Raw genomic sequence first — 10,062 nt, 5'->3', positions numbered from 1 at the left:
ATTTGGCCCTTTTACAACAAAAGGTTGCCGACCCATGGTCTAGTTCATAAATGTCAAATAAGATTGACGTACGACAACATTTGCAAAAATTATAACATCTTCTGATAGGGTGATTCATTTTGCTCCACGCTGTACATTCAACATGTATTATATTATAACGAGTTAGATATATACATATACGAATATATGTATATAACACATACTATTTTATTATTATTTATTTAAATATATGTTTGTATTTGTGCATACATATCCAAATGTTTCGTTTATGTTTTAAAAAATAATATTAACTTAGAAAATACCACGAATTACCTATCTTACTATATTTTTACACGTGTTTCGATCAATCAAGTGTTTGATAATGATATTTAATATATCGAAACACGTGTGACAATCAAGTCTTTTTATAAAGTTAACGTAAATTTTATATACATAAATATATATATATATATATATATATATATATATATATATATATATATATATATATATATATATATATATATATATATATATATATATATATATATATATATATATATATATATATATATATATATATATATATATATATATATATATATATATATATATATATATATATATATATATATATAAATTTATATTTATTATAAAGTTGTTGTTTTTTAATTTATTATATACACTTGTAAAATTGATATTTCATCAAATTCAGTGTCCGAAAGAAATATAATATATTTTTAAAATGATTTATGGTTTAAATTATATTTATTTAATACATTGAAACACGTGTGACAATGAAGTCTTTTTATCAAGTTAACGTAAATTTTATATACATAAACACATATATATATATATATATATATATATATATATATATATATATATATATATATATATATATATATATATATATATATATATATATATATATATATATATATATATATATATATATATATATATATATATATATGTATTTATTATTAAACTTTTAAAATTGATATTCCATCAAATTCAGTGTCCGAAAGAAATATAATATAGTTTTAAAATGATTTATGGTGAAATAAAGTATGAAGCCAGTGATATATTATTTAAATAAATATAACACATACTTAATAATGTACACTTTCGCTCCCTGTACAAGCTTTCTAATTTTGTAAACGCATTCCTCAATATGTCTAGTAATTTCAATTCAATTCAATTTAAATTTATTCAATAATAATGAATGCTTACATACGAACTTAAAGCTACATGAAAACGTAAATTAGAAAGTAAGCACTCGTGTTAAATATGTAGAAGAATCCCCCTTCGGTACACCCCCTCAGACACATGAAATAGATGAATATCCGTCGCGATATTGTTCAGCATAGCGGTAGTTCTTCCTACAGGCATAACCATTTTTTTTAATTACCTAACGTCCAAGTGACTCTGAAATCTAGCAACGGCTTATGCAACACCGTTTATCATGTCCCTACTCAGGCTTCAACTTTATAAGTTTCATAGCCTATGCTTACTTGTGAGTGGATTTAATCTTTATGTTTAAAGTTACTATAATTTCATGTAATTCATGAGTGAAAATTCTAGGCAAAAACGCTTGCAGGCATAACCATCGGCAGGTTGGTCCTGTATATATAGGAATGTGAAACAACCTATGTATAATCAACATGTTGAAATTGAATCGAAACTATCAAGTCTTTGTACCAATTTTTTAAAGACGTTTCTGGGGCCTCCAGAAATGCATGTTTTTTTTTATTAAACGATGAAAAATTATTTATTTGAAAAAGAAAAAAAATATACGTTGGAGTTACTTTGAAGAATTCGGAAAAAAATATATCTGAATTATAATATAAAGTTGTTTTCTGCTGTTAAACATTTTATTTGATAATGTTTTCGAAATTATAAATCTCCTAGTCATTAACCGATTACTTTGAAATTTAACCTTGCATACAAATAAAAAAAAAGTCTCTGTTAAATATAAAAGCTTGCCTTATTCCAACATAGATGGCTGTTGTGAACCCACATGTACAATATATCCAGAAATTGCAAAAAATGAGTAGTGTGGTTGTCAATCATGGGTAGAATTGGTGAATGTTACAAGGTTAAGACGGTCGTAAACCCTGTAAATGCCCAGCCTTGTATATTCTTCTTCTTCTATGTTGAGATGTCAAAAAATGTAATTTTGAAACCATTGAACGTCTATCATTTATCATCACATCGCTGGTTAAAAGCCAAAGGGCCACAAAGCAAAAATAAAAATAATAAACTCTTTATTCCAAAAATGGTATCTAAATCGTCAACATTTTCATATTCGAAAGACACCTATGATTCTAGCGTTAGAAATGTCCATTTCTTACGCTAGAATCATGGGTGTCTCAATCATGGGTCGTGTGTGCCGCGGCACACTGGTGTACCGTGGTGATTAGTTGGTGTGCCGCAGAAAAATCTAGTTTTGTTAAAATAACAAAATTGCTCCAAATTTTGACTGCCTGTGCTTAGTTATGTGGGCTCACATTTCCCATTAAACATACCTAACTTACCTAGACTCCATACCAAGGAATATTTTTTTAAAAATTTACTTTGTTTATTTTTAATTATAATTATAATTAAGTTTGTTTAATTTACTTTGTTCATAAAATAAAATAAAATTGTTAAACGAACTCCCTCTCTAAACACATGTATCTACTTTATTAGAGATGTAGAAACGTTATATTTGAAAAGTATTGTATATTTAACAAATATTTTGTATTATTTAAATATTAATTTTAAAAAAAATACCACAAAAAAACAACATAATATGTTAAATATGTTACCATAATATGGTAAATATGCACCTCTGAAATTTCTTAATTTGGTAGGTGTACCTTGAATAGAAAAAGTTTGCGGAACACTGAGATAGATACCATTTTTGGAATAAAGAGTTTATTTTTTTTTGTATAGTTTTTTTTCTTTGTGGCCCTTTGGCATTTAACCAGCGATATAAGTATACGTATCACCATTTGGACATTTATCATATGTACATCGTTTTGCCGCATATTCAATATAGTGAACCTTGTCTCCAAGGCAAAATGTTAAATTACGTCTCTGCAGGTATTTAGGTTCAAGTATCTGCATAATGCAGATCTAATTTTACCATGATACAGTTGGCGGTGGAGACAATGCGGGCACTGCACAGAACGGGCGCCACTCCATAATATGAATCGTTAAACCTGTTAATACTAAATCAATACCATTTTTCTAGTTTATTCATTACACTTTGTGAATATTGCTAAGGGATTGTAACGTACCTACCTAAGAAGCCTTAGAAATTGGTTTTACCGCATTTATGAACGCACATACATGCGGTCGTAGCGGTTTTTTCTAATGTGTATTATTAACTGGTGCAAGATCTCCAGATCTACAACTACTACTATGACTACTGCTACCATCACGCCGTTTCTCTGCATGGGTAGGCAGAGATGATACAACGCCACACTTTTCTGTCCTGGCATATACTTTTAGCTTGCTTCACCTCCATACTAGATGTATGGAGGTCACCTCCATACATACTCCGATGATATAGACTTTTGACCCTATCAGATTTTAGGTTCTGATTGATCTAGTCGTGACAATTTTCTTTTGGCCGTCCTTGTTATATCCTCCCGTTCACACTTTCTTAGTCATTCCCTCGTTATCCATTCGATCCACATGGCCATTCCATCTTAAAGAACTTTTCTTAATTTTAAAGCATTCTGATCTCCAGATTGCGTCAAAAATTTTAATCTAGTGCAAATGTAATCGCCCTTGTCAAAATTGACATCAATATAATTTAACCACAAACGAAAAGCTTTTAAAAAGGTTCAATTTGGTAATGACACATCTTTCCTTCATAAAATAAATAAAACACAAATATTTTTTTATAACCACTTAAATTAAAGAAATATTTTGATATTCTTAATATTATTCATATTTAAAGCATTTACTTAGTGGTACCAAAGTCATTTTTAATGATTTTTTTTTACAAAAATGTTAAAAATATTAGTATTTAACCACTCACTGAAATTTTTATGTCTACCGGTTTTGAGACGTACCCGTCTCTTCGGCAGGACAATTGTCTTCGTTAGGATAATAGACTAATATTTTTTAACATTTTTGTAAAAAAAAGTTAATATATTGATTATTTTGATTTTTTTGTTTTTTTTTGTTTGAATATTTTACCTATTTCAATAATAAAAATACCATGACTCAACCCCTCTCATTTCCAATTTCACTCATGGTAACTAACTACACCTGTATCCGCCTACTCACCTGACTGTTAAAATTTATCTGGTTTAAGTTAAGTATATATCTATCCCTGAAGAAAGCAAGATATTTGTCAAAATCGATTAAATTAAAATCGTTGAAAACAACGATTGCGTTTTAATCATCTTATAAAGTTTATAAAAGGCGCCACAAAGTATCAACCAAAAAAAGTAAAAAAAAATAAAAACGTTCCTTGCTATGGAAGGACGTGAAACCAAACCCTGCACCTGTTGCTAATAAAACCCTTAAAGATTTTTTGATTTTGAGCTGTGATATACAAATAAATAATATTATAGATAGAAAAATAACAATGTAATATATTTTTGTAATATACAAAATATAACATAATAATATTCCTAATTTTCCATGTAGGTATATCTTTTTTGTAAATTCCTTTTGAATGGTTGAGTAGACGCTTGACTGCGAAACTGGGGTCACGGGTTTGATTCCACCAATTATTTAATAAATTCAAGAAATATTTATTTTTAATCGGTCTGGGTGTTTTTCATGTATATTTTACGTCCACTTTCCCTATACTATCTTATCTACAGACAAGCCTCTAAAATAAAGTCTTTGCAGGTTTTTCCTTTTTTAATAAATAAAAATACAATTAAAAATGTAGACCTAACATATCCGTTAAACCCAAATTTATTTCAAATCCGTTTTCTTTCGTGAAAACTGTATTTCACGACATGCTTTTTAAAACCTTTTTTGTTCTAAACACCTTTGACGATATTATGTTAGTCAGTGAAACACGTTTCCAGTATGCAGACAAGGGCTTACATAACCATGTCAAAGGTCACTGCGGAATAGTAAATGAATGAGTTGAAAGCCAATAAATTCTGCGGGTGTAGGTATACATAGATAGTAAACCTATCCATTAATTTTTTTATTTTGAAATTTTTTTACTATCATTATTTTTTCATAATAAAAAGATACATTCAAATATACATATTCATTTCATATATACATTTATTATATGTATTACGGCTCTTAAGGCATGGCCTGTGTTGAGCCGAATACTAACATGTTAATACAATTTTTATATTTATTTTTTATTTTTTAATAATATATATATATATATATATATATATATATATATATATATATATATATATATATATATATATATATATATATATATATATATATATATATATATATATATATATATATATATATATATATATATATATATATATATATATATATATATATATTAATTATTATATTATAAACATAACATACAGGAGATACAAAAATAATTTACAGTAAGTATAAAGGTTTTTCAATAAGATAATTACATTCACTGTATTAATTCATTATCTATTATCTGCGAAGTCAATATCTTTTGAATTATCATCAGAAGGGGATACTTCTTATAATTTAAAATGTTAAAATTTAAAACACAGTAAGGGACATTTTTTTGTAGTACGTTTTTATTGCATTTTTGGACTAAGTAGAATCTACTTAGTCCAAAAATGCAAAAAAAAAACGTACTACAAAAAAATGTCCCTTACTGTGTTTTGAGTTTGGACAGCCGTACACTTCTCATCTTCTTGGAAATAAATGCCCAGACTTCCATATTCTTCTCCATCTTTGATGAGATGTCAAAAATAAAATAAAAAAAATATCTCCTATAATTGAAGATAATCCAGATTTGTGAACAAGTATTTGGACAGACTTCCATATTCTTCTTCACCTTTGATGAGATGTCAAAAAATAATACACTTACGGTGTTTAAAAATGATGCTGAATGCATAAAAACATAAGTCACAATAGATTTTAGAGAAATATTGGTATAAACACCGTGAAATTTAAATAAGTAATAGAAAGTTAATAATATATTTTAACGAACCTCAAAATATCCGTTGGAATGTAAGCATTTTGTTTTGAAATCACTGGACGGACAGGGAAGCCGTTTAAAAATCTCAAAGTAAGAATGAAAAAGAAACCTGTTTTGTTTTTAGCGGTTAAACCGTTGAGTATTTACACGTATATAAACACATATACGTATCACATACGTAAATATGTTTAAGTAGTCACGACCACAGATGAATGTATCAGTTGATGTTCATGTAAGTATAAAAACATACATACATTCGTACATGTCAGTCAACGTTTTATTTGAATTTGAATTTGAATTTTTTGCTCTCCCGGTTATAAGATTTATATATTCAAATTCTAACATTGATATATATGTATGTGATAGAATAAAAATGCTGTAAGTGAAGGAGCTTACGACGAAGGACGTTTCTGTTATATGAAAATGACAACGCAAGGGGACGAATAGATATGAGATAGAGTATAGTTGCAATGGCCAGGGCAGTCGAGGTTGCATACCTGCAGTCGTATAAGCTTGTGAAGGCTAGCGTGAAGGTATACGAAAAGGATAAATTGATTTTTCCATGTAGAAAAATAGTAATGTTCTTTATTATACCTAATATTTCCGTGGACTGGCACCTGAAGCGTAAGACGATCACTTTGACTTCATAAAAATTAATTATCAAATTAACATTGCATCAATTTGATGCAGTGCCCTATGCACCATTATGTACGGAAAAGGGGAAGCAGTAGTAGTAATATTATATTTGTAAGTAGTATTTTTATCATAGCTAATAAATCTGTTCATTACATGTAAAATTGTTAACGATTATTTCAACATAACGAAAAATAATCAAAAAAGAAACGCCATAGATTTTCTTTACTTTGAAAAATCGATAGGTATCGCGTGTTTTGTTTGACGTTTTCGGAGATTAAAACGATCTTTTTCCTATCTTACATTAGTCAATTACCCCATGGTAGACGACTCCCAGGCAGACCATCAAAGAGATGGGTCGATAGCTGAGAATCGACATCGCAGGAGCTAATCCCTCTTAAAAACAGGCCACAAGGGCTATAACAAGATGAAGAAAAAGAAGACATTAGTCAAAAATTAATAATTGTCAAGTAGATACCTTCTTTTTTTAAATATCCAGGTACCTACAACCTGCATATATATTTTTTAAATAGGTAGTGTCTTATTTTTTCCATTAATTTTAAAACAACGTTTCAAAGGAATAATTCCTTTATATCTCGCGTACTCTTTGTACATAAATTAAGAAAAAGATACTCGAAAAATATCTCTACGACACTGTTAGAAAACCATTTTGGAGGGGAATGAATATTAATCTCTTCTGAAGAATTTATATTACTTATGCCACGCAATACAAGTAATATATTTCCACGCGCGATGTGCAGATCCCAGTGGGAAATGGGAAAAACAATGAAGAAAAGAAAAATAATGGTAAAGTTTATATTAGACGTCTTGAAAAATAATGTCGAGGATGTCTAGGGAATTAATGGCCAAATTTGCTACCCGAACGAAATAATTAAGTTTTCCTTGTAAAAATGAAATGCCGAGAATAAATGTAAGGAAAATAAACAATTTATTTAAGATGTTTTGTGATTTGAATGTTTCAAAAACTAGATTTTTACCCCTAAGAGCGATAAAATAAAATAAATTAGGTGTCTTAACAGAGAAGAAGCATATATTTTTATTCTAAAGGTATATGAAAGTTTAGACAATCACAGGACAAGGGAATTATCTTACAATTAGATTATTAAGCCTTCGGTAAACTGATTTACTTTTTTAAGGAAGTTTGGAAGTTGAAGATTTTGGATCACGAAGTCTCCCTACAGGAGTAGGCAGAGAGGGAGTAGCGCCACACTCTTCTGTCCTAACATACACTCCTAGCTTCCTTCACATCCATACATCTAGTAATACATGCCCTCCGATTGCGTAGACTTTTGCCACCACCATATTCTAGGTTCTGATTGATCTGGACGTGCCAAGTCTTTTTTGGCCGTCCTCGTTCTGTCCTTCCGTTCACATTTGCCTAATATACTTTCTCAATCATTCTCCATACCACCTCAAATAAATTTTCTTACCTTTTAAATTTAAGTGTATGTAAATCAAAGTTATCTACGCTACTTAGTTAATGAGTTAACTTTTCACTATAATCGACCACCTGAGGATATATTGCTCGAATATACAGCATTCTTTTTACATTGAAATTGGTTTTAAAAATAATGGCAAAATGAAATTTATTTTTTCGTTGAAAAAAAGCTTCATGACTCATTATTTGAAAAACCTATGATAAATTCCTTGAATTGCAATTTATTGGTACCTACTCAATGTTTTTTTAGGTATGTGAAATATGGTATCATATACTTTATTGAATAAGAGCTGATTAAAAGATAAAACATGTTTCAGAAAGAATTTATTTGCTCCAAAAAATGTGAATTAAAAAATACACCTTGTACTAAGATAATTATTAAAATTTATCGTCAACATAAAAAGTTTTAATCTGTACTATGTATAAAGAATTTTATGATAACAACAAAGCCTAGACCAGATATCGGAGGACCTGGGTTCGAATCCTATCACAGGTAAAATATTTTTTCCTTTGATATTACGGATTTATTTATGATGAAACTTCTTTGGCTAAGGGTCTTGGCACAATTTTGTTAATATTACCTTGGATTGAATAAGCTTATTTGAAATAATTACTTGATTAGGGTTTTAAATTTACACTCCAATAGGGTTTCAAATATATTAAATTAAGGTTTATTTGTTTGTTTTCATCCCCTATCGATGTGCGGATTACTCTCCTGAGCAGGGGCGTGCATTCCATATAGGCAGGAAAGCAGTGTTTATCCTGACATACCCGCGTGACATATAAAAAGGCAACCAGTACCTACCCTACCTTACTAAGTAGTACCTAGCTTACCTTACTACCTACTTCTTCTGCCTACTCTAATTAATTCTCTGTGTAAACCACTGCTCCTGAGTAATTGTAAACCATATTATAATAATACTTTTCGTGTATCAATTGATTATTAATGCTTTTCATAAAACATGTGTAATTTTCCATTTTTCGCTTTTCAAATAGGTAAAAATGTTACTTCTGACCCCGGTTTTCCAAACACGGGTTTTGATTTTTGACGCTCTCAAAAGGTGATCTCAAAAAATAATCCCAGTTCTTTTTTACCCATCTAAAATATGAAACACAAAAGAAAAGGAATAAAACCGCACATTTGAGAAATTGTTGTTTTTCTGCTTTGCTGTTATTCTTAAGGGTTGACTGTATCAACTTGGAATTTGATCTGTTGACCGGCGTCCCTCAGGGAATATATAAATGACCCTAGAAAAGGCCGAGGGTCAAGGAATGGGAAAGGGTTCCTGCCATTTTATTTCAACAATCCACAATACATAAGTATGTTAGCACAATGGATAAGGATTTACTCGTGATTAATGACAAGTTTTTGACCTATTTGAAAAGATAGACAGCGAAGCGTATTCTAAAGTTATATATAGTCGAAGGACTATGAAATATGTAACCTATTAGATATTTGACTGATCAATTATTGATATGGTAGCAACTTTGCATAATAATATGAAGATCAATAATTTATTTACTACTACTTTTGAGTTTAATAATTATGAACATGTGTTGTAATTAATTAAAACGTGTTTTTTTGCAACTGTATTAGTTTTATTGTATAATTTAAAACCGATGATATTTAATAAATCTCTAAGTTTGCCTTAAAAATGGTATTTTTAAAATGCAAATATGGAATCTTCATACTAATTACTTTACATTTTATTTTACGTATACATTCTCCTAAAACTAAAAAAATAACATTTTGACAACCAAGTCCCACGATTTAGTATTATTTTTTAGTTAGTTGTTTGAGTATTATTTTTAAATTATCAATTGTACAAACTTAATTTAAATTTAAAAAAGAGGAAAAATGGGA

Source organism: Brachycentrus maculatus, unplaced genomic scaffold (genome assembly GCF_059751285.1).
Source record: "Brachycentrus maculatus isolate JH-2025_06_01 unplaced genomic scaffold, ASM5975128v1 h1tg000315l, whole genome shotgun sequence".
Lineage (NCBI taxonomy): Eukaryota > Metazoa > Arthropoda > Insecta > Trichoptera > Brachycentridae > Brachycentrus > Brachycentrus maculatus.
The sequence above is the reverse complement of the archived record's forward strand: the minus strand, read 5'-3'. Positions refer to the sequence as shown.